General features: G+C 44.8%; 31 non-coding genes across 31 annotated transcripts; 21 read left to right on the top strand and 10 right to left on the bottom strand.

Moving 5' to 3' along the window:
• The first annotated feature begins 353 nt into the window (after positions 1–353).
• TRNAA-CGC (transfer RNA alanine (anticodon CGC)) lies at positions 354–426 on the top strand. The gene has a single exon. It is a non-coding gene; the product is annotated as a tRNA-Ala (tRNA).
• Positions 427–1,045: 619 nt separating this feature from the next.
• TRNAN-GUU (transfer RNA asparagine (anticodon GUU)) lies at positions 1,046–1,119 on the bottom strand. The gene has a single exon. It is a non-coding gene; the product is annotated as a tRNA-Asn (tRNA).
• Positions 1,120–1,796: 677 nt separating this feature from the next.
• On the top strand, positions 1,797–1,869 carry TRNAA-UGC (transfer RNA alanine (anticodon UGC)). The gene has a single exon. It is a non-coding gene; the product is annotated as a tRNA-Ala (tRNA).
• A 603-nt stretch (positions 1,870–2,472) lies between these two features.
• TRNAA-CGC (transfer RNA alanine (anticodon CGC)) lies at positions 2,473–2,545 on the top strand. Its single transcript has one exon. It is a non-coding gene; the product is annotated as a tRNA-Ala (tRNA).
• A 619-nt stretch (positions 2,546–3,164) lies between these two features.
• TRNAN-GUU (transfer RNA asparagine (anticodon GUU)) lies at positions 3,165–3,238 on the bottom strand. Its single transcript has one exon. It is a non-coding gene; the product is annotated as a tRNA-Asn (tRNA).
• A 677-nt stretch (positions 3,239–3,915) lies between these two features.
• TRNAA-UGC (transfer RNA alanine (anticodon UGC)) lies at positions 3,916–3,988 on the top strand. Its single transcript has one exon. It is a non-coding gene; the product is annotated as a tRNA-Ala (tRNA).
• Positions 3,989–4,591: 603 nt separating this feature from the next.
• Positions 4,592–4,664, top strand: TRNAA-CGC (transfer RNA alanine (anticodon CGC)). The gene has a single exon. It is a non-coding gene; the product is annotated as a tRNA-Ala (tRNA).
• A 619-nt stretch (positions 4,665–5,283) lies between these two features.
• Positions 5,284–5,357, bottom strand: TRNAN-GUU (transfer RNA asparagine (anticodon GUU)). Its single transcript has one exon. It is a non-coding gene; the product is annotated as a tRNA-Asn (tRNA).
• Positions 5,358–6,034: 677 nt separating this feature from the next.
• TRNAA-UGC (transfer RNA alanine (anticodon UGC)) lies at positions 6,035–6,107 on the top strand. The gene has a single exon. It is a non-coding gene; the product is annotated as a tRNA-Ala (tRNA).
• A 603-nt stretch (positions 6,108–6,710) lies between these two features.
• TRNAA-CGC (transfer RNA alanine (anticodon CGC)) lies at positions 6,711–6,783 on the top strand. The gene has a single exon. It is a non-coding gene; the product is annotated as a tRNA-Ala (tRNA).
• A 619-nt stretch (positions 6,784–7,402) lies between these two features.
• TRNAN-GUU (transfer RNA asparagine (anticodon GUU)) lies at positions 7,403–7,476 on the bottom strand. Its single transcript has one exon. It is a non-coding gene; the product is annotated as a tRNA-Asn (tRNA).
• Positions 7,477–8,153: 677 nt separating this feature from the next.
• TRNAA-UGC (transfer RNA alanine (anticodon UGC)) lies at positions 8,154–8,226 on the top strand. The gene has a single exon. It is a non-coding gene; the product is annotated as a tRNA-Ala (tRNA).
• A 602-nt stretch (positions 8,227–8,828) lies between these two features.
• TRNAA-CGC (transfer RNA alanine (anticodon CGC)) lies at positions 8,829–8,901 on the top strand. Its single transcript has one exon. It is a non-coding gene; the product is annotated as a tRNA-Ala (tRNA).
• A 619-nt stretch (positions 8,902–9,520) lies between these two features.
• On the bottom strand, positions 9,521–9,594 carry TRNAN-GUU (transfer RNA asparagine (anticodon GUU)). The gene has a single exon. It is a non-coding gene; the product is annotated as a tRNA-Asn (tRNA).
• Positions 9,595–10,271: 677 nt separating this feature from the next.
• On the top strand, positions 10,272–10,344 carry TRNAA-UGC (transfer RNA alanine (anticodon UGC)). The gene has a single exon. It is a non-coding gene; the product is annotated as a tRNA-Ala (tRNA).
• Positions 10,345–10,947: 603 nt separating this feature from the next.
• On the top strand, positions 10,948–11,020 carry TRNAA-CGC (transfer RNA alanine (anticodon CGC)). Its single transcript has one exon. It is a non-coding gene; the product is annotated as a tRNA-Ala (tRNA).
• A 619-nt stretch (positions 11,021–11,639) lies between these two features.
• TRNAN-GUU (transfer RNA asparagine (anticodon GUU)) lies at positions 11,640–11,713 on the bottom strand. The gene has a single exon. It is a non-coding gene; the product is annotated as a tRNA-Asn (tRNA).
• A 677-nt stretch (positions 11,714–12,390) lies between these two features.
• On the top strand, positions 12,391–12,463 carry TRNAA-UGC (transfer RNA alanine (anticodon UGC)). The gene has a single exon. It is a non-coding gene; the product is annotated as a tRNA-Ala (tRNA).
• A 603-nt stretch (positions 12,464–13,066) lies between these two features.
• On the top strand, positions 13,067–13,139 carry TRNAA-CGC (transfer RNA alanine (anticodon CGC)). The gene has a single exon. It is a non-coding gene; the product is annotated as a tRNA-Ala (tRNA).
• Positions 13,140–13,758: 619 nt separating this feature from the next.
• Positions 13,759–13,832, bottom strand: TRNAN-GUU (transfer RNA asparagine (anticodon GUU)). The gene has a single exon. It is a non-coding gene; the product is annotated as a tRNA-Asn (tRNA).
• Positions 13,833–14,509: 677 nt separating this feature from the next.
• TRNAA-UGC (transfer RNA alanine (anticodon UGC)) lies at positions 14,510–14,582 on the top strand. Its single transcript has one exon. It is a non-coding gene; the product is annotated as a tRNA-Ala (tRNA).
• Positions 14,583–15,183: 601 nt separating this feature from the next.
• TRNAA-CGC (transfer RNA alanine (anticodon CGC)) lies at positions 15,184–15,256 on the top strand. Its single transcript has one exon. It is a non-coding gene; the product is annotated as a tRNA-Ala (tRNA).
• A 619-nt stretch (positions 15,257–15,875) lies between these two features.
• On the bottom strand, positions 15,876–15,949 carry TRNAN-GUU (transfer RNA asparagine (anticodon GUU)). The gene has a single exon. It is a non-coding gene; the product is annotated as a tRNA-Asn (tRNA).
• Positions 15,950–16,626: 677 nt separating this feature from the next.
• TRNAA-UGC (transfer RNA alanine (anticodon UGC)) lies at positions 16,627–16,699 on the top strand. Its single transcript has one exon. It is a non-coding gene; the product is annotated as a tRNA-Ala (tRNA).
• Positions 16,700–17,299: 600 nt separating this feature from the next.
• TRNAA-CGC (transfer RNA alanine (anticodon CGC)) lies at positions 17,300–17,372 on the top strand. The gene has a single exon. It is a non-coding gene; the product is annotated as a tRNA-Ala (tRNA).
• Positions 17,373–17,991: 619 nt separating this feature from the next.
• TRNAN-GUU (transfer RNA asparagine (anticodon GUU)) lies at positions 17,992–18,065 on the bottom strand. Its single transcript has one exon. It is a non-coding gene; the product is annotated as a tRNA-Asn (tRNA).
• A 677-nt stretch (positions 18,066–18,742) lies between these two features.
• TRNAA-UGC (transfer RNA alanine (anticodon UGC)) lies at positions 18,743–18,815 on the top strand. Its single transcript has one exon. It is a non-coding gene; the product is annotated as a tRNA-Ala (tRNA).
• A 600-nt stretch (positions 18,816–19,415) lies between these two features.
• Positions 19,416–19,488, top strand: TRNAA-CGC (transfer RNA alanine (anticodon CGC)). The gene has a single exon. It is a non-coding gene; the product is annotated as a tRNA-Ala (tRNA).
• Positions 19,489–20,107: 619 nt separating this feature from the next.
• TRNAN-GUU (transfer RNA asparagine (anticodon GUU)) lies at positions 20,108–20,181 on the bottom strand. The gene has a single exon. It is a non-coding gene; the product is annotated as a tRNA-Asn (tRNA).
• Positions 20,182–20,858: 677 nt separating this feature from the next.
• On the top strand, positions 20,859–20,931 carry TRNAA-UGC (transfer RNA alanine (anticodon UGC)). Its single transcript has one exon. It is a non-coding gene; the product is annotated as a tRNA-Ala (tRNA).
• Positions 20,932–21,531: 600 nt separating this feature from the next.
• TRNAA-CGC (transfer RNA alanine (anticodon CGC)) lies at positions 21,532–21,604 on the top strand. The gene has a single exon. It is a non-coding gene; the product is annotated as a tRNA-Ala (tRNA).
• The last annotated feature ends 207 nt before the right edge of the window (positions 21,605–21,811 follow it).

Raw genomic sequence — 21,811 nt, forward strand, 5'->3', positions numbered from 1 at the left:
CCACCTACAAACAGCTCTTCTAGAAAGGTCTCCTCCGTTGTACCTGAGGAGTGAGGAGATCAAAACGTAAGCACAAATCAACAGAGAGTTTTTTGTCTTCTCCGTAGATATGTAAAGGCTTTGCTTGGAAGAGGCGTGCATGTATTTGGAAGCCACCCTTCACCTTGTAAAGTCCTCCGATGATCTTCTACTATGGCAACATGGAACTCACACTTAAAAAAAAAAAAAAAAAAAAAAAAAAAAAGATTTCTTACAGAAAAAAAATACCATATAACAATGCAGCTTCTCACCTGACATGATAAGAAAATCCCTATGAAGTGTGGCAAGAAACTAAAAGCACAAATGTCACGCCAGGGGAATTAGCTCAAGTGGTAGAGCGCTCGCTTCGCATGTGAGAGGTAGCGGGATCGATGCCCGCATTCTCCAAAGCTGATTTTTTTCACATGGTAGCAGTGATTTCCTTTTCACCTCATGCTCAAAACTCCAACAGCTAAAACTAGGAGGCTTTCAACCAAGGCCAAGACAAGCCTTCAATAGGTCAGCTGGTAGAGCCAAAGACTGTAGAAGTAAATTAGCAAATCCTTGGGTTGCTGGTTCATTTCCAGCTCGAAGGATGTTTGCGAATTCTATCGGAGGGCTCATCCTGCTAGTAAACACAGCCCAGCTATGCTCCATCTGTCCACCTACAAACAGCTCTTCTAGAAGGGTCTCCTCCGTTCTACCTGAGGAGTTCAAAACGTAAGCACAAAGCAACAGAGAGTTTTTTGTTGGGAGAGCAGCTCCGCCGAAAGCTAACGTGGAACCTTTTACACCCCTAGTATGCTACTCGAGCCAAAGAGACCATTGCCCCTGAATAAACACAGCCCAGCTAAGCTGCTTCCGTCCACATACAAAGAGCTCTTTTCCAAAGGTCTCCTCCATTCTAACTCGGGAGTTCAAAACGTAGGCAGCGAGCAACAGAGTTATTTGTCGGGAGAGCAATTGAAAGACGACGTGGAACCTTCTTCACTCGTACATAGGCTGCTACTTAAGCAAAAAAGACCATCGTCCCTGGGTGGGCTTGAACCACCATCCTTTCGGTTAACAGCCGAACGCGCTAACCAATTGCGCCACAGAGACGCAAACAGATCTTTCTACAGGAACTCTCAGCCAGGCAGGCCGGGCACAGGTTTCTCAGATCAACTTTTTAACATAATATGACAAAAAGAAATCAGCAAAAACAAAGAGACAATTGCTGATGCTCAGGAGGACTCGAGGCGCCGACAATAAGCTCCTGCTGATGGATTCCATCACAAAGACCAAATACATTTTAGCCACTTTTGAAAAGTCAGTCAATAAATAGACCTTCTCAACGAACAGACCACCGGCAGCAGAGTGGCGCAGCGGAAGCGTGCTGGGCCCATAACCCAGAGGTCGATGGATCGAAACCATCCTCTGCTAATTGATTCTTTTTATACAGGTCATCATTATATTTCTTCGATAAGACTGATATTGTGCTACATTGCAACTTTCGTCTCCAAACTATTAAGGGGTTTTTTATTGCTTACCCCTCGGTTCTTCGTAGATATGTAAAGGGTTTGCTTGGAAGAGGTGTGCATGTATTTGTAAGCCACCCTTCACCTTTTAAACTCCTCCGATGATCTTCTACTATGGTAAAATGGAACTCACACTTTAAAAAAAAAAAGCAAGCTATTCTTACATAAAAATTGCCATATAGCATTGCAGCTTCATACCTGACATGATGAGAAAATCACCGTGAAGTGTGGCAAGAAACTAAAGGCAAACCTGTCATGCCAGGGGGATTAGCTCAAGTGGTAGAGCGCTCGCTTTGCATGCGAGAGGCAGCGGGATCGATGCCCGCATTCTCCAAGAGTTATTTTTCACATGGTAGCAGTGATTGTCTTTTTACCTCATGCTCAAAACTCCAACAGCTAAAACTAGGAGGCTTTCGATCAAGGCCAAAACGAGCCTTCGATAGCTCAGCTGGTAAAGTGGAGGACTGTAGAAGAAAGTTAGCAATCCTTAGGTCGCTGGTTCATTTCCGGCTCGAAGGAGTTTTGCGCATTCTATCGGAAGGTTCATCGGGCTGGTAAACACAGCCCAGCTATGCTCGTTCCGTCCACCTACAAACAGCTCTTCTAGAAAGGTCTCCTCCGTTGTACCTGAGGAGTGAGGAGATCAAAACGTAAGCACAAATCAACAGAGAGTTTTTTGTCTTCTCCGTAGATATGTAAAGGCTTTGCTTGGAAGAGGCGTGCATGTATTTGGAAGCCACCCTTCACCTTGTAAAGTCCTCCGATGATCTTCTACTATGGCAACATGGAACTCACACTTAAAAAAAAAAAAAAAAAAAAAAAAAAAAAGATTTCTTACAGAAAAAAAATACCATATAACAATGCAGCTTCTCACCTGACATGATAAGAAAATCCCTATGAAGTGTGGCAAGAAACTAAAAGCACAAATGTCACGCCAGGGGAATTAGCTCAAGTGGTAGAGCGCTCGCTTCGCATGTGAGAGGTAGCGGGATCGATGCCCGCATTCTCCAAAGCTGATTTTTTTCACATGGTAGCAGTGATTTCCTTTTCACCTCATGCTCAAAACTCCAACAGCTAAAACTAGGAGGCTTTCAACCAAGGCCAAGACAAGCCTTCAATAGGTCAGCTGGTAGAGCCAAAGACTGTAGAAGTAAATTAGCAAATCCTTGGGTTGCTGGTTCATTTCCAGCTCGAAGGATGTTTGCGAATTCTATCGGAGGGCTCATCCTGCTAGTAAACACAGCCCAGCTATGCTCCATCTGTCCACCTACAAACAGCTCTTCTAGAAGGGTCTCCTCCGTTCTACCTGAGGAGTTCAAAACGTAAGCACAAAGCAACAGAGAGTTTTTTGTTGGGAGAGCAGCTCCGCCGAAAGCTAACGTGGAACCTTTTACACCCCTAGTATGCTACTCGAGCCAAAGAGACCATTGCCCCTGAATAAACACAGCCCAGCTAAGCTGCTTCCGTCCACATACAAAGAGCTCTTTTCCAAAGGTCTCCTCCATTCTAACTCGGGAGTTCAAAACGTAGGCAGCGAGCAACAGAGTTATTTGTCGGGAGAGCAATTGAAAGACGACGTGGAACCTTCTTCACTCGTACATAGGCTGCTACTTAAGCAAAAAAGACCATCGTCCCTGGGTGGGCTTGAACCACCATCCTTTCGGTTAACAGCCGAACGCGCTAACCAATTGCGCCACAGAGACGCAAACAGATCTTTCTACAGGAACTCTCAGCCAGGCAGGCCGGGCACAGGTTTCTCAGATCAACTTTTTAACATAATATGACAAAAAGAAATCAGCAAAAACAAAGAGACAATTGCTGATGCTCAGGAGGACTCGAGGCGCCGACAATAAGCTCCTGCTGATGGATTCCATCACAAAGACCAAATACATTTTAGCCACTTTTGAAAAGTCAGTCAATAAATAGACCTTCTCAACGAACAGACCACCGGCAGCAGAGTGGCGCAGCGGAAGCGTGCTGGGCCCATAACCCAGAGGTCGATGGATCGAAACCATCCTCTGCTAATTGATTCTTTTTATACAGGTCATCATTATATTTCTTCGATAAGACTGATATTGTGCTACATTGCAACTTTCGTCTCCAAACTATTAAGGGGTTTTTTATTGCTTACCCCTCGGTTCTTCGTAGATATGTAAAGGGTTTGCTTGGAAGAGGTGTGCATGTATTTGTAAGCCACCCTTCACCTTTTAAACTCCTCCGATGATCTTCTACTATGGTAAAATGGAACTCACACTTTAAAAAAAAAAAGCAAGCTATTCTTACATAAAAATTGCCATATAGCATTGCAGCTTCATACCTGACATGATGAGAAAATCACCGTGAAGTGTGGCAAGAAACTAAAGGCAAACCTGTCATGCCAGGGGGATTAGCTCAAGTGGTAGAGCGCTCGCTTTGCATGCGAGAGGCAGCGGGATCGATGCCCGCATTCTCCAAGAGTTATTTTTCACATGGTAGCAGTGATTGTCTTTTTACCTCATGCTCAAAACTCCAACAGCTAAAACTAGGAGGCTTTCGATCAAGGCCAAAACGAGCCTTCGATAGCTCAGCTGGTAAAGTGGAGGACTGTAGAAGAAAGTTAGCAATCCTTAGGTCGCTGGTTCATTTCCGGCTCGAAGGAGTTTTGCGCATTCTATCGGAAGGTTCATCGGGCTGGTAAACACAGCCCAGCTATGCTCGTTCCGTCCACCTACAAACAGCTCTTCTAGAAAGGTCTCCTCCGTTGTACCTGAGGAGTGAGGAGATCAAAACGTAAGCACAAATCAACAGAGAGTTTTTTGTCTTCTCCGTAGATATGTAAAGGCTTTGCTTGGAAGAGGCGTGCATGTATTTGGAAGCCACCCTTCACCTTGTAAAGTCCTCCGATGATCTTCTACTATGGCAACATGGAACTCACACTTAAAAAAAAAAAAAAAAAAAAAAAAAAAAAGATTTCTTACAGAAAAAAAATACCATATAACAATGCAGCTTCTCACCTGACATGATAAGAAAATCCCTATGAAGTGTGGCAAGAAACTAAAAGCACAAATGTCACGCCAGGGGAATTAGCTCAAGTGGTAGAGCGCTCGCTTCGCATGTGAGAGGTAGCGGGATCGATGCCCGCATTCTCCAAAGCTGATTTTTTTCACATGGTAGCAGTGATTTCCTTTTCACCTCATGCTCAAAACTCCAACAGCTAAAACTAGGAGGCTTTCAACCAAGGCCAAGACAAGCCTTCAATAGGTCAGCTGGTAGAGCCAAAGACTGTAGAAGTAAATTAGCAAATCCTTGGGTTGCTGGTTCATTTCCAGCTCGAAGGATGTTTGCGAATTCTATCGGAGGGCTCATCCTGCTAGTAAACACAGCCCAGCTATGCTCCATCTGTCCACCTACAAACAGCTCTTCTAGAAGGGTCTCCTCCGTTCTACCTGAGGAGTTCAAAACGTAAGCACAAAGCAACAGAGAGTTTTTTGTTGGGAGAGCAGCTCCGCCGAAAGCTAACGTGGAACCTTTTACACCCCTAGTATGCTACTCGAGCCAAAGAGACCATTGCCCCTGAATAAACACAGCCCAGCTAAGCTGCTTCCGTCCACATACAAAGAGCTCTTTTCCAAAGGTCTCCTCCATTCTAACTCGGGAGTTCAAAACGTAGGCAGCGAGCAACAGAGTTATTTGTCGGGAGAGCAATTGAAAGACGACGTGGAACCTTCTTCACTCGTACATAGGCTGCTACTTAAGCAAAAAAGACCATCGTCCCTGGGTGGGCTTGAACCACCATCCTTTCGGTTAACAGCCGAACGCGCTAACCAATTGCGCCACAGAGACGCAAACAGATCTTTCTACAGGAACTCTCAGCCAGGCAGGCCGGGCACAGGTTTCTCAGATCAACTTTTTAACATAATATGACAAAAAGAAATCAGCAAAAACAAAGAGACAATTGCTGATGCTCAGGAGGACTCGAGGCGCCGACAATAAGCTCCTGCTGATGGATTCCATCACAAAGACCAAATACATTTTAGCCACTTTTGAAAAGTCAGTCAATAAATAGACCTTCTCAACGAACAGACCACCGGCAGCAGAGTGGCGCAGCGGAAGCGTGCTGGGCCCATAACCCAGAGGTCGATGGATCGAAACCATCCTCTGCTAATTGATTCTTTTTATACAGGTCATCATTATATTTCTTCGATAAGACTGATATTGTGCTACATTGCAACTTTCGTCTCCAAACTATTAAGGGGTTTTTTATTGCTTACCCCTCGGTTCTTCGTAGATATGTAAAGGGTTTGCTTGGAAGAGGTGTGCATGTATTTGTAAGCCACCCTTCACCTTTTAAACTCCTCCGATGATCTTCTACTATGGTAAAATGGAACTCACACTTTAAAAAAAAAAAGCAAGCTATTCTTACATAAAAATTGCCATATAGCATTGCAGCTTCATACCTGACATGATGAGAAAATCACCGTGAAGTGTGGCAAGAAACTAAAGGCAAACCTGTCATGCCAGGGGGATTAGCTCAAGTGGTAGAGCGCTCGCTTTGCATGCGAGAGGCAGCGGGATCGATGCCCGCATTCTCCAAGAGTTATTTTTCACATGGTAGCAGTGATTGTCTTTTTACCTCATGCTCAAAACTCCAACAGCTAAAACTAGGAGGCTTTCGATCAAGGCCAAAACGAGCCTTCGATAGCTCAGCTGGTAAAGTGGAGGACTGTAGAAGAAAGTTAGCAATCCTTAGGTCGCTGGTTCATTTCCGGCTCGAAGGAGTTTTGCGCATTCTATCGGAAGGTTCATCGGGCTGGTAAACACAGCCCAGCTATGCTCGTTCCGTCCACCTACAAACAGCTCTTCTAGAAAGGTCTCCTCCGTTGTACCTGAGGAGTGAGGAGATCAAAACGTAAGCACAAATCAACAGAGAGTTTTTTGTCTTCTCCGTAGATATGTAAAGGCTTTGCTTGGAAGAGGCGTGCATGTATTTGGAAGCCACCCTTCACCTTGTAAAGTCCTCCGATGATCTTCTACTATGGCAACATGGAACTCACACTTAAAAAAAAAAAAAAAAAAAAAAAAAAAAAGATTTCTTACAGAAAAAAAATACCATATAACAATGCAGCTTCTCACCTGACATGATAAGAAAATCCCTATGAAGTGTGGCAAGAAACTAAAAGCACAAATGTCACGCCAGGGGAATTAGCTCAAGTGGTAGAGCGCTCGCTTCGCATGTGAGAGGTAGCGGGATCGATGCCCGCATTCTCCAAAGCTGATTTTTTTCACATGGTAGCAGTGATTTCCTTTTCACCTCATGCTCAAAACTCCAACAGCTAAAACTAGGAGGCTTTCAACCAAGGCCAAGACAAGCCTTCAATAGGTCAGCTGGTAGAGCCAAAGACTGTAGAAGTAAATTAGCAAATCCTTGGGTTGCTGGTTCATTTCCAGCTCGAAGGATGTTTGCGAATTCTATCGGAGGGCTCATCCTGCTAGTAAACACAGCCCAGCTATGCTCCATCTGTCCACCTACAAACAGCTCTTCTAGAAGGGTCTCCTCCGTTCTACCTGAGGAGTTCAAAACGTAAGCACAAAGCAACAGAGAGTTTTTTGTTGGGAGAGCAGCTCCGCCGAAAGCTAACGTGGAACCTTTTACACCCCTAGTATGCTACTCGAGCCAAAGAGACCATTGCCCCTGAATAAACACAGCCCAGCTAAGCTGCTTCCGTCCACATACAAAGAGCTCTTTTCCAAAGGTCTCCTCCATTCTAACTCGGGAGTTCAAAACGTAGGCAGCGAGCAACAGAGTTATTTGTCGGGAGAGCAATTGAAAGACGACGTGGAACCTTCTTCACTCGTACATAGGCTGCTACTTAAGCAAAAAAGACCATCGTCCCTGGGTGGGCTTGAACCACCATCCTTTCGGTTAACAGCCGAACGCGCTAACCAATTGCGCCACAGAGACGCAAACAGATCTTTCTACAGGAACTCTCAGCCAGGCAGGCCGGGCACAGGTTTCTCAGATCAACTTTTTAACATAATATGACAAAAAGAAATCAGCAAAAACAAAGAGACAATTGCTGATGCTCAGGAGGACTCGAGGCGCCGACAATAAGCTCCTGCTGATGGATTCCATCACAAAGACCAAATACATTTTAGCCACTTTTGAAAAGTCAGTCAATAAATAGACCTTCTCAACGAACAGACCACCGGCAGCAGAGTGGCGCAGCGGAAGCGTGCTGGGCCCATAACCCAGAGGTCGATGGATCGAAACCATCCTCTGCTAATTGATTCTTTTTATACAGGTCATCATTATATTTCTTCGATAAGACTGATATTGTGCTACATTGCAACTTTCGTCTCCAAACTATTAAGGGGTTTTTTATTGCTTACCCCTCGGTTCTTCGTAGATATGTAAAGGGTTTGCTTGGAAGAGGTGTGCATGTATTTGTAAGCCACCCTTCACCTTTTAAACTCCTCCGATGATCTTCTACTATGGTAAAATGGAACTCACACTTTAAAAAAAAAAAGCAAGCTATTCTTACATAAAAATTGCCATATAGCATTGCAGCTTCATACCTGACATGATGAGAAAATCACCGTGAAGTGTGGCAAGAAACTAAAGGCAAACCTGTCATGCCAGGGGGATTAGCTCAAGTGGTAGAGCGCTCGCTTTGCATGCGAGAGGCAGCGGGATCGATGCCCGCATTCTCCAAGAGTTATTTTTCACATGGTAGCAGTGATTGTCTTTTTACCTCATGCTCAAAACTCCAACAGCTAAAACTAGGAGGCTTTCGATCAAGGCCAAAACGAGCCTTCGATAGCTCAGCTGGTAAAGTGGAGGACTGTAGAAGAAAGTTAGCAATCCTTAGGTCGCTGGTTCATTTCCGGCTCGAAGGAGTTTTGCGCATTCTATCGGAAGGTTCATCGGGCTGGTAAACACAGCCCAGCTATGCTCGTTCCGTCCACCTACAAACAGCTCTTCTAGAAAGGTCTCCTCCGTTGTACCTGAGGAGTGAGGAGATCAAAACGTAAGCACAAATCAACAGAGAGTTTTTTGTCTTCTCCGTAGATATGTAAAGGCTTTGCTTGGAAGAGGCGTGCATGTATTTGGAAGCCACCCTTCACCTTGTAAAGTCCTCCGATGATCTTCTACTATGGCAACATGGAACTCACACTTAAAAAAAAAAAAAAAAAAAAAAAAAAAAGATTTCTTACAGAAAAAAAATACCATATAACAATGCAGCTTCTCACCTGACATGATAAGAAAATCCCTATGAAGTGTGGCAAGAAACTAAAAGCACAAATGTCACGCCAGGGGAATTAGCTCAAGTGGTAGAGCGCTCGCTTCGCATGTGAGAGGTAGCGGGATCGATGCCCGCATTCTCCAAAGCTGATTTTTTTCACATGGTAGCAGTGATTTCCTTTTCACCTCATGCTCAAAACTCCAACAGCTAAAACTAGGAGGCTTTCAACCAAGGCCAAGACAAGCCTTCAATAGGTCAGCTGGTAGAGCCAAAGACTGTAGAAGTAAATTAGCAAATCCTTGGGTTGCTGGTTCATTTCCAGCTCGAAGGATGTTTGCGAATTCTATCGGAGGGCTCATCCTGCTAGTAAACACAGCCCAGCTATGCTCCATCTGTCCACCTACAAACAGCTCTTCTAGAAGGGTCTCCTCCGTTCTACCTGAGGAGTTCAAAACGTAAGCACAAAGCAACAGAGAGTTTTTTGTTGGGAGAGCAGCTCCGCCGAAAGCTAACGTGGAACCTTTTACACCCCTAGTATGCTACTCGAGCCAAAGAGACCATTGCCCCTGAATAAACACAGCCCAGCTAAGCTGCTTCCGTCCACATACAAAGAGCTCTTTTCCAAAGGTCTCCTCCATTCTAACTCGGGAGTTCAAAACGTAGGCAGCGAGCAACAGAGTTATTTGTCGGGAGAGCAATTGAAAGACGACGTGGAACCTTCTTCACTCGTACATAGGCTGCTACTTAAGCAAAAAAGACCATCGTCCCTGGGTGGGCTTGAACCACCATCCTTTCGGTTAACAGCCGAACGCGCTAACCAATTGCGCCACAGAGACGCAAACAGATCTTTCTACAGGAACTCTCAGCCAGGCAGGCCGGGCACAGGTTTCTCAGATCAACTTTTTAACATAATATGACAAAAAGAAATCAGCAAAAACAAAGAGACAATTGCTGATGCTCAGGAGGACTCGAGGCGCCGACAATAAGCTCCTGCTGATGGATTCCATCACAAAGACCAAATACATTTTAGCCACTTTTGAAAAGTCAGTCAATAAATAGACCTTCTCAACGAACAGACCACCGGCAGCAGAGTGGCGCAGCGGAAGCGTGCTGGGCCCATAACCCAGAGGTCGATGGATCGAAACCATCCTCTGCTAATTGATTCTTTTTATACAGGTCATCATTATATTTCTTCGATAAGACTGATATTGTGCTACATTGCAACTTTCGTCTCCAAACTATTAAGGGGTTTTTTATTGCTTACCCCTCGGTTCTTCGTAGATATGTAAAGGGTTTGCTTGGAAGAGGTGTGCATGTATTTGTAAGCCACCCTTCACCTTTTAAACTCCTCCGATGATCTTCTACTATGGTAAAATGGAACTCACACTTTAAAAAAAAAAAGCAAGCTATTCTTACATAAAAATTGCCATATAGCATTGCAGCTTCATACCTGACATGATGAGAAAATCACCGTGAAGTGTGGCAAGAAACTAAAGGCAAACCTGTCATGCCAGGGGGATTAGCTCAAGTGGTAGAGCGCTCGCTTTGCATGCGAGAGGCAGCGGGATCGATGCCCGCATTCTCCAAGAGTTATTTTTCACATGGTAGCAGTGATTGTCTTTTTACCTCATGCTCAAAACTCCAACAGCTAAAACTAGGAGGCTTTCGATCAAGGCCAAAACGAGCCTTCGATAGCTCAGCTGGTAAAGTGGAGGACTGTAGAAGAAAGTTAGCAATCCTTAGGTCGCTGGTTCATTTCCGGCTCGAAGGAGTTTTGCGCATTCTATCGGAAGGTTCATCGGGCTGGTAAACACAGCCCAGCTATGCTCGTTCCGTCCACCTACAAACAGCTCTTCTAGAAAGGTCTCCTCCGTTGTACCTGAGGAGTGAGGAGATCAAAACGTAAGCACAAATCAACAGAGAGTTTTTTGTCTTCTCCGTAGATATGTAAAGGCTTTGCTTGGAAGAGGCGTGCATGTATTTGGAAGCCACCCTTCACCTTGTAAAGTCCTCCGATGATCTTCTACTATGGCAACATGGAACTCACACTTAAAAAAAAAAAAAAAAAAAAAAAAAAAAAGATTTCTTACAGAAAAAAAATACCATATAACAATGCAGCTTCTCACCTGACATGATAAGAAAATCCCTATGAAGTGTGGCAAGAAACTAAAAGCACAAATGTCACGCCAGGGGAATTAGCTCAAGTGGTAGAGCGCTCGCTTCGCATGTGAGAGGTAGCGGGATCGATGCCCGCATTCTCCAAAGCTGATTTTTTTCACATGGTAGCAGTGATTTCCTTTTCACCTCATGCTCAAAACTCCAACAGCTAAAACTAGGAGGCTTTCAACCAAGGCCAAGACAAGCCTTCAATAGGTCAGCTGGTAGAGCCAAAGACTGTAGAAGTAAATTAGCAAATCCTTGGGTTGCTGGTTCATTTCCAGCTCGAAGGATGTTTGCGAATTCTATCGGAGGGCTCATCCTGCTAGTAAACACAGCCCAGCTATGCTCCATCTGTCCACCTACAAACAGCTCTTCTAGAAGGGTCTCCTCCGTTCTACCTGAGGAGTTCAAAACGTAAGCACAAAGCAACAGAGAGTTTTTTGTTGGGAGAGCAGCTCCGCCGAAAGCTAACGTGGAACCTTTTACACCCCTAGTATGCTACTCGAGCCAAAGAGACCATTGCCCCTGAATAAACACAGCCCAGCTAAGCTGCTTCCGTCCACATACAAAGAGCTCTTTTCCAAAGGTCTCCTCCATTCTAACTCGGGAGTTCAAAACGTAGGCAGCGAGCAACAGAGTTATTTGTCGGGAGAGCAATTGAAAGACGACGTGGAACCTTCTTCACTCGTACATAGGCTGCTACTTAAGCAAAAAAGACCATCGTCCCTGGGTGGGCTTGAACCACCATCCTTTCGGTTAACAGCCGAACGCGCTAACCAATTGCGCCACAGAGACGCAAACAGATCTTTCTACAGGAACTCTCAGCCAGGCAGGCCGGGCACAGGTTTCTCAGATCAACTTTTTAACATAATATGACAAAAAGAAATCAGCAAAAACAAAGAGACAATTGCTGATGCTCAGGAGGACTCGAGGCGCCGACAATAAGCTCCTGCTGATGGATTCCATCACAAAGACCAAATACATTTTAGCCACTTTTGAAAAGTCAGTCAATAAATAGACCTTCTCAACGAACAGACCACCGGCAGCAGAGTGGCGCAGCGGAAGCGTGCTGGGCCCATAACCCAGAGGTCGATGGATCGAAACCATCCTCTGCTAATTGATTCTTTTTATACAGGTCATCATTATATTTCTTCGATAAGACTGATATTGTGCTACATTGCAACTTTCGTCTCCAAACTATTAAGGGGTTTTTTATTGCTTACCCCTCGGTTCTTCGTAGATATGTAAAGGGTTTGCTTGGAAGAGGTGTGCATGTATTTGTAAGCCACCCTTCACCTTTTAAACTCCTCCGATGATCTTCTACTATGGTAAAATGGAACTCACACTTTAAAAAAAAAAAGCAAGCTATTCTTACATAAAAATTGCCATATAGCATTGCAGCTTCATACCTGACATGATGAGAAAATCACCGTGAAGTGTGGCAAGAAACTAAAGGCAAACCTGTCATGCCAGGGGGATTAGCTCAAGTGGTAGAGCGCTCGCTTTGCATGCGAGAGGCAGCGGGATCGATGCCCGCATTCTCCAAGAGTTATTTTTCACATGGTAGCAGTGATTGTCTTTTTACCTCATGCTCAAAACTCCAACAGCTAAAACTAGGAGGCTTTCGATCAAGGCCAAAACGAGCCTTCGATAGCTCAGCTGGTAAAGTGGAGGACTGTAGAAGAAAGTTAGCAATCCTTAGGTCGCTGGTTCATTTCCGGCTCGAAGGAGTTTTGCGCATTCTATCGGAAGGTTCATCGGGCTGGTAAACACAGCCCAGCTATGCTCGTTCCGTCCACCTACAAACAGCTCTTCTAGAAAGGTCTCCTCCGTTGTACCTGAGGAGTGAGGAGATCAAAACGTAAGCACAAATCAACAGAGAGTTTTTTGTCTTCTCCGTAGATATGTAAAGGCTTTGCTTGGAAGAGGCGTGCATGTATTTGGAAGCCACCCTTCACCTTGTAAAGTCCTCCGATGATCTTCTACTATGGCAACATGGAACTCACACTTAAAAAAAAAAAAAAAAAAAAAAAAAAAAAGATTTCTTACAGAAAAAAAATACCATATAACAATGCAGCTTCTCACCTGACATGATAAGAAAATCCCTATGAAGTGTGGCAAGAAACTAAAAGCACAAATGTCACGCCAGGGGAATTAGCTCAAGTGGTAGAGCGCTCGCTTCGCATGTGAGAGGTAGCGGGATCGATGCCCGCATTCTCCAAAGCTGATTTTTTTCACATGGTAGCAGTGATTTCCTTTTCACCTCATGCTCAAAACTCCAACAGCTAAAACTAGGAGGCTTTCAACCAAGGCCAAGACAAGCCTTCAATAGGTCAGCTGGTAGAGCCAAAGACTGTAGAAGTAAATTAGCAAATCCTTGGGTTGCTGGTTCATTTCCAGCTCGAAGGATGTTTGCGAATTCTATCGGAGGGCTCATCCTGCTAGTAAACACAGCCCAGCTATGCTCCATCTGTCCACCTACAAACAGCTCTTCTAGAAGGGTCTCCTCCGTTCTACCTGAGGAGTTCAAAACGTAAGCACAAAGCAACAGAGAGTTTTTTGTTGGGAGAGCAGCTCCGCCGAAAGCTAACGTGGAACCTTTTACACCCCTAGTATGCTACTCGAGCCAAAGAGACCATTGCCCCTGAATAAACACAGCCCAGCTAAGCTGCTTCCGTCCACATACAAAGAGCTCTTTTCCAAAGGTCTCCTCCATTCTAACTCGGGAGTTCAAAACGTAGGCAGCGAGCAACAGAGTTATTTGTCGGGAGAGCAATTGAAAGACGACGTGGAACCTTCTTCACTCGTACATAGGCTGCTACTTAAGCAAAAAAGACCATCGTCCCTGGGTGGGCTTGAACCACCATCCTTTCGGTTAACAGCCGAACGCGCTAACCAATTGCGCCACAGAGACGCAAACAGATCTTTCTACAGGAACTCTCAGCCAGGCAGGCCGGGCACAGGTTTCTCAGATCAACTTTTTAACATAATATGACAAAAAGAAATCAGCAAAAACAAAGAGACAATTGCTGATGCTCAGGAGGACTCGAGGCGCCGACAATAAGCTCCTGCTGATGGATTCCATCACAAAGACCAAATACATTTTAGCCACTTTTGAAAAGTCAGTCAATAAATAGACCTTCTCAACGAACAGACCACCGGCAGCAGAGTGGCGCAGCGGAAGCGTGCTGGGCCCATAACCCAGAGGTCGATGGATCGAAACCATCCTCTGCTAATTGATTCTTTTTATACAGGTCATCATTATATTTCTTCGATAAGACTGATATTGTGCTACATTGCAACTTTCGTCTCCAAACTATTAAGGGGTTTTTTATTGCTTACCCCTCGGTTCTTCGTAGATATGTAAAGGGTTTGCTTGGAAGAGGTGTGCATGTATTTGTAAGCCACCCTTCACCTTTTAAACTCCTCCGATGATCTTCTACTATGGTAAAATGGAACTCACACTTTAAAAAAAAAAAGCAAGCTATTCTTACATAAAAATTGCCATATAGCATTGCAGCTTCATACCTGACATGATGAGAAAATCACCGTGAAGTGTGGCAAGAAACTAAAGGCAAACCTGTCATGCCAGGGGGATTAGCTCAAGTGGTAGAGCGCTCGCTTTGCATGCGAGAGGCAGCGGGATCGATGCCCGCATTCTCCAAGAGTTATTTTTCACATGGTAGCAGTGATTGTCTTTTTACCTCATGCTCAAAACTCCAACAGCTAAAACTAGGAGGCTTTCGATCAAGGCCAAAACGAGCCTTCGATAGCTCAGCTGGTAAAGTGGAGGACTGTAGAAGAAAGTTAGCAATCCTTAGGTCGCTGGTTCATTTCCGGCTCGAAGGAGTTTTGCGCATTCTATCGGAAGGTTCATCGGGCTGGTAAACACAGCCCAGCTATGCTCGTTCCGTCCACCTACAAACAGCTCTTCTAGAAAGGTCTCCTCCGTTGTACCTGAGGAGTGAGGAGATCAAAACGTAAGCACAAATCAACAGAGAGTTTTTTGTCTTCTCCGTAGATATGTAAAGGCTTTGCTTGGAAGAGGCGTGCATGTATTTGGAAGCCACCCTTCACCTTGTAAAGTCCTCCGATGATCTTCTACTATGGCAACATGGAACTCACACTTAAAAAAAAAAAAAAAAAAAAAAAAAAAGATTTCTTACAGAAAAAAAATACCATATAACAATGCAGCTTCTCACCTGACATGATAAGAAAATCCCTATGAAGTGTGGCAAGAAACTAAAAGCACAAATGTCACGCCAGGGGAATTAGCTCAAGTGGTAGAGCGCTCGCTTCGCATGTGAGAGGTAGCGGGATCGATGCCCGCATTCTCCAAAGCTGATTTTTTTCACATGGTAGCAGTGATTTCCTTTTCACCTCATGCTCAAAACTCCAACAGCTAAAACTAGGAGGCTTTCAACCAAGGCCAAGACAAGCCTTCAATAGGTCAGCTGGTAGAGCCGAAGACTGTAGAAGTAAATTAGCAAATCCTTGGGTTGCTGGTTCATTTCCAGCTCGAAGGATGTTTGCGAATTCTATCGGAGGGCTCATCCTGCTAGTAAACACAGCCCAGCTATGCTCCATCTGTCCACCTACAAACAGCTCTTCTAGAAGGGTCTCCTCCGTTCTACCTGAGGAGTTCAAAACGTAAGCACAAAGCAACAGAGAGTTTTTTGTTGGGAGAGCAGCTCCGCCGAAAGCTAACGTGGAACCTTTTACACCCCTAGTATGCTACTCGAGCCAAAGAGACCATCGCCCCTGAATAAACACAGCCCAGCTAAGCTGCTTCCGTCCACATACAAAGAGCTCTTTTCCAAAGGTCTCCTCCATTCTAACTCGGGAGTTCAAAACGTAGGCAGCGAGCAACAGAGTTATTTGTCGGGAGAGCAATTGAAAGACGACGTGGAACCTTCTTCACTCGTACATAGGCTGCTACTTAAGCAAAAAAGACCATCGTCCCTGGGTGGGCTTGAACCACCATCCTTTCGGTTAACAGCCGAACGCGCTAACCAATTGCGCCACAGAGACGCAAACAGATCTTTCTACAGGAACTCTCAGCCAGGCAGGCCGGGCACAGGTTTCTCAGATCAACTTTTTAACATAATATGACAAAAAGAAATCAGCAAAAACAAAGAGACAATTGCTGATGCTCAGGAGGACTCGAGGCGCCGACAATAAGCTCCTGCTGATGGATTCCATCACAAAGACCAAATACATTTTAGCCACTTTTGAAAAGTCAGTCAATAAATAGACCTTCTCAACGAACAGACCACCGGCAGCAGAGTGGCGCAGCGGAAGCGTGCTGGGCCCATAACCCAGAGGTCGATGGATCGAAACCATCCTCTGCTAATTGATTCTTTTTATACAGGTCATCATTATATTTCTTCGATAAGACTGATATTGTGCTACATTGCAACTTTCGTCTCCAAACTATTAAGGGGTTTTTTATTGCTTACCCCTCGGTTCTTCGTAGATATGTAAAGGGTTTGCTTGGAAGAGGTGTGCATGTATTTGTAAGCCACCCTTCACCTTTTAAACTCCTCCGATGATCTTCTACTATGGTAAAATGGAACTCACACTTTAAAAAAAAAAAGCAAGCTATTCTTACATAAAAATTGCCATATAGCATTGCAGCTTCATACCTGACATGATGAGAAAATCACCGTGAAGTGTGGCAAGAAACTAAAGGCAAACCTGTCATGCCAGGGGGATTAGCTCAAGTGGTAGAGCGCTCGCTTTGCATGCGAGAGGCAGCGGGATCGATGCCCGCATTCTCCAAGAGTTATTTTTCACATGGTAGCAGTGATTGTCTTTTTACCTCATGCTCAAAACTCCAACAGCTAAAACTAGGAGGCTTTCGATCAAGGCCAAAACGAGCCTTCGATAGCTCAGCTGGTAAAGTGGAGGACTGTAGAAGAAAGTTAGCAATCCTTAGGTCGCTGGTTCATTTCCGGCTCGAAGGAGTTTTGCGCATTCTATCGGAAGGTTCATCGGGCTGGTAAACACAGCCCAGCTATGCTCGTTCCGTCCACCTACAAACAGCTCTTCTAGAAAGGTCTCCTCCGTTGTACCTGAGGAGTGAGGAGATCAAAACGTAAGCACAAATCAACAGAGAGTTTTTTGTCTTCTCCGTAGATATGTAAAGGCTTTGCTTGGAAGAGGCGTGCATGTATTTGGAAGCCACCCTTCACCTTGTAAAGTCCTCCGATGATCTTCTACTATGGCAACATGGAACTCACACTTAAAAAAAAAAAAAAAAAAAAAAAAAAGATTTCTTACAGAAAAAAAATACCATATAACAATGCAGCTTCTCACCTGACATGATAAGAAAATCCCTATGAAGTGTGGCAAGAAACTAAAAGCACAAATGTCACGCCAGGGGAATTAGCTCAAGTGGTAGAGCGCTCGCTTCGCATGTGAGAGGTAGCGGGATCGATGCCCGCATTCTCCAAAGCTGATTTTTTTCACATGGTAGCAGTGATTTCCTTTTCACCTCATGCTCAAAACTCCAACAGCTAAAACTAGGAGGCTTTCAACCAAGGCCAAGACAAGCCTTCAATAGGTCAGCTGGTAGAGCCGAAGACTGTAGAAGTAAATTAGCAAATCCTTGGGTTGCTGGTTCATTTCCAGCTCGAAGGATGTTTGCGAATTCTATCGGAGGGCTCATCCTGCTAGTAAACACAGCCCAGCTATGCTCCATCTGTCCACCTACAAACAGCTCTTCTAGAAGGGTCTCCTCCGTTCTACCTGAGGAGTTCAAAACGTAAGCACAAAGCAACAGAGAGTTTTTTGTTGGGAGAGCAGCTCCGCCGAAAGCTAACGTGGAACCTTTTACACCCCTAGTATGCTACTCGAGCCAAAGAGACCATCGCCCCTGAATAAACACAGCCCAGCTAAGCTGCTTCCGTCCACATACAAAGAGCTCTTTTCCAAAGGTCTCCTCCATTCTAACTCGGGAGTTCAAAACGTAGGCAGCGAGCAACAGAGTTATTTGTCGGGAGAGCAATTGAAAGACGACGTGGAACCTTCTTCACTCGTACATAGGCTGCTACTTAAGCAAAAAAGACCATCGTCCCTGGGTGGGCTTGAACCACCATCCTTTCGGTTAACAGCCGAACGCGCTAACCAATTGCGCCACAGAGACGCAAACAGATCTTTCTACAGGAACTCTCAGCCAGGCAGGCCGGGCACAGGTTTCTCAGATCAACTTTTTAACATAATATGACAAAAAGAAATCAGCAAAAACAAAGAGACAATTGCTGATGCTCAGGAGGACTCGAGGCGCCGACAATAAGCTCCTGCTGATGGATTCCATCACAAAGACCAAATACATTTTAGCCACTTTTGAAAAGTCAGTCAATAAATAGACCTTCTCAACGAACAGACCACCGGCAGCAGAGTGGCGCAGCGGAAGCGTGCTGGGCCCATAACCCAGAGGTCGATGGATCGAAACCATCCTCTGCTAATTGATTCTTTTTATACAGGTCATCATTATATTTCTTCGATAAGACTGATATTGTGCTACATTGCAACTTTCGTCTCCAAACTATTAAGGGGTTTTTTATTGCTTACCCCTCGGTTCTTCGTAGATATGTAAAGGGTTTGCTTGGAAGAGGTGTGCATGTATTTGTAAGCCACCCTTCACCTTTTAAACTCCTCCGATGATCTTCTACTATGGTAAAATGGAACTCACACTTTAAAAAAAAAAAGCAAGCTATTCTTACATAAAAATTGCCATATAGCATTGCAGCTTCATACCTGACATGATGAGAAAATCACCGTGAAGTGTGGCAAGAAACTAAAGGCAAACCTGTCATGCCAGGGGGATTAGCTCAAGTGGTAGAGCGCTCGCTTTGCATGCGAGAGGCAGCGGGATCGATGCCCGCATTCTCCAAGAGTTATTTTTCACATGGTAGCAGTGATTGTCTTTTTACCTCATGCTCAAAACTCCAACAGCTAAAACTAGGAGGCTTTCGATCAAGGCCAAAACGAGCCTTCGATAGCTCAGCTGGTAAAGTGGAGGACTGTAGAAGAAAGTTAGCAATCCTTAGGTCGCTGGTTCATTTCCGGCTCGAAGGAGTTTTGCGCATTCTATCGGAAGGTTCATCGGGCTGGTAAACACAGCCCAGCTATGCTCGTTCCGTCCACCTACAAACAGCTCTTCTAGAAAGGTCTCCTCCGTTGTACCTGAGGAGTGAGGAGATCAAAACGTAAGCACAAATCAACAGAGAGTTTTTTGTCTTCTCCGTAGATATGTAAAGGCTTTGCTTGGAAGAGGCGTGCATGTATTTGGAAGCCACCCTTCACCTTGTAAAGTCCTCCGATGATCTTCTACTATGGCAACATGGAACTCACACTTAAAAAAAAAAAAAAAAAAAAAAAAAAGATTTCTTACAGAAAAAAAATACCATATAACAATGCAGCTTCTCACCTGACATGATAAGAAAATCCCTATGAAGTGTGGCAAGAAACTAAAAGCACAAATGTCACGCCAGGGGAATTAGCTCAAGTGGTAGAGCGCTCGCTTCGCATGTGAGAGGTAGCGGGATCGATGCCCGCATTCTCCAAAGCTGATTTTTTTCACATGGTAGCAGTGATTTCCTTTTCACCTCATGCTCAAAACTCCAACAGCTAAAACTAGGAGGCTTTCAACCAAGGCCAAGACAAGCCTTCAATAGGTCAGCTGGTAGAGCCGAAGACTGTAGAAGTAAATTAGCAAATCCTTGGGTTGCTGGTTCATTTCCAGCTCGAAGGATGTTTGCGAATTCTATCGGAGGGCTCATCCTGCTAGTAAACACAGCCCAGCTATGCTCCATCTGTCCACCTACAAACAGCTCTTCTAGAAGGGTCTCCTCCGTTCTACCTGAGGAGTTCAAAACGTAAGCACAAAGCAACAGAGAGTTTTTTGTTGGGAGAGCAGCTCCGCCGAAAGCTAACGTGGAACCTTTTACACCCCTAGTATGCTACTCGAGCCAAAGAGACCATCGCCCCTGAATAAACACAGCCCAGCTAAGCTGCTTCCGTCCACATACAAAGAGCTCTTTTCCAAAGGTCTCCTCCATTCTAACTCGGGAGTTCAAAACGTAGGCAGCGAGCAACAGAGTTATTTGTCGGGAGAGCAATTGAAAGACGACGTGGAACCTTCTTCACTCGTACATAGGCTGCTACTTAAGCAAAAAAGACCATCGTCCCTGGGTGGGCTTGAACCACCATCCTTTCGGTTAACAGCCGAACGCGCTAACCAATTGCGCCACAGAGACGCAAACAGATCTTTCTACAGGAACTCTCAGCCAGGCAGGCCGGGCACAGGTTTCTCAGATCAACTTTTTAACATAATATGACAAAAAGAAATCAGCAAAAACAAAGAGACAATTGCTGATGCTCAGGAGGACTCGAGGCGCCGACAATAAGCTCCTGCTGATGGATTCCATCACAAAGACCAAATACATTTTAGCCACTTTTGAAAAGTCAGTCAATAAATAGACCTTCTCAACGAACAGACCACCGGCAGCAGAGTGGCGCAGCGGAAGCGTGCTGGGCCCATAACCCAGAGGTCGATGGATCGAAACCATCCTCTGCTAATTGATTCTTTTTATACAGGTCATCATTATATTTCTTCGATAAGACTGATATTGTGCTACATTGCAACTTTCGTCTCCAAACTATTAAGGGGTTTTTTATTGCTTACCCCTCGGTTCTTCGTAGATATGTAAAGGGTTTGCTTGGAAGAGGTGTGCATGTATTTGTAAGCCACCCTTCACCTTTTAAACTCCTCCGATGATCTTCTACTATGGTAAAATGGAACTCACACTTTAAAAAAAAAAAGCAAGCTATTCTTACATAAAAATTGCCATATAGCATTGCAGCTTCATACCTGACATGATGAGAAAATCACCGTGAAGTGTGGCAAGAAACTAAAGGCAAACCTGTCATGCCAGGGGGATTAGCTCAAGTGGTAGAGCGCTCGCTTTGCATGCGAGAGGCAGCGGGATCGATGCCCGCATTCTCCAAGAGTTATTTTTCACATGGTAGCAGTGATTGTCTTTTTACCTCATGCTCAAAACTCCAACAGCTAAAACTAGGAGGCTTTCGATCAAGGCCAAAACGAGCCTTCGATAGCTCAGCTGGTAAAGTGGAGGACTGTAGAAGAAAGTTAGCAATCCTTAGGTCGCTGGTTCATTTCCGGCTCGAAGGAGTTTTGCGCATTCTATCGGAAGGTTCATCGGGCTGGTAAACACAGCCCAGCTATGCTCGTTCCGTCCACCTACAAACAGCTCTTCTAGAAAGGTCTCCTCCGTTGTACCTGAGGAGTGAGGAGATCAAAACGTAAGCACAAATCAACAGAGAGTTTTTTGTCTTCTCCGTAGATATGTAAAGGCTTTGCTTGGAAGAGGCGTGCATGTATTTGGAAGCCACCCTTCACCTTGTAAAGTCCTCCGATGATCTTCTACTATGGCAACATGGAACTCACACTTAAAAAAAAAAAAAAAAAAAAAAAAAAGATTTCTTACAGAAAAAAAATACCATATAACAATGCAGCTTCTCACCTGACATGATAAGAAAATCCCTATGAAGTGTGGCAAGAAACTAAAAGCACAAATGTCACGCCAGGGGAATTAGCTCAAGTGGTAGAGCGCTCGCTTCGCATGTGAGAGGTAGCGGGATCGATGCCCGCATTCTCCAAAGCTGATTTTTTTCACATGGTAGCAGTGATTTCCTTTTCACCTCATGCTCAAAACTCCAACAGCTAAAACTAGGAGGCTTTCAACCAAGGCCAAGACAAGCCTTCAATAGGTCAGCTGGTAGAGCCGAAGACTGTAGAAGTAAATTAGCAAATCCTTGGGTTGCTGGTTCATTTCCAGCTCGAAGGATGTTTGCGAATTCTATCGG

The sequence above is a fragment of the Anomaloglossus baeobatrachus genome, unplaced genomic scaffold (assembly GCF_048569485.1).
Source record: "Anomaloglossus baeobatrachus isolate aAnoBae1 unplaced genomic scaffold, aAnoBae1.hap1 Scaffold_847, whole genome shotgun sequence".
NCBI classification, from domain to species: domain Eukaryota; kingdom Metazoa; phylum Chordata; class Amphibia; order Anura; family Aromobatidae; genus Anomaloglossus; species Anomaloglossus baeobatrachus.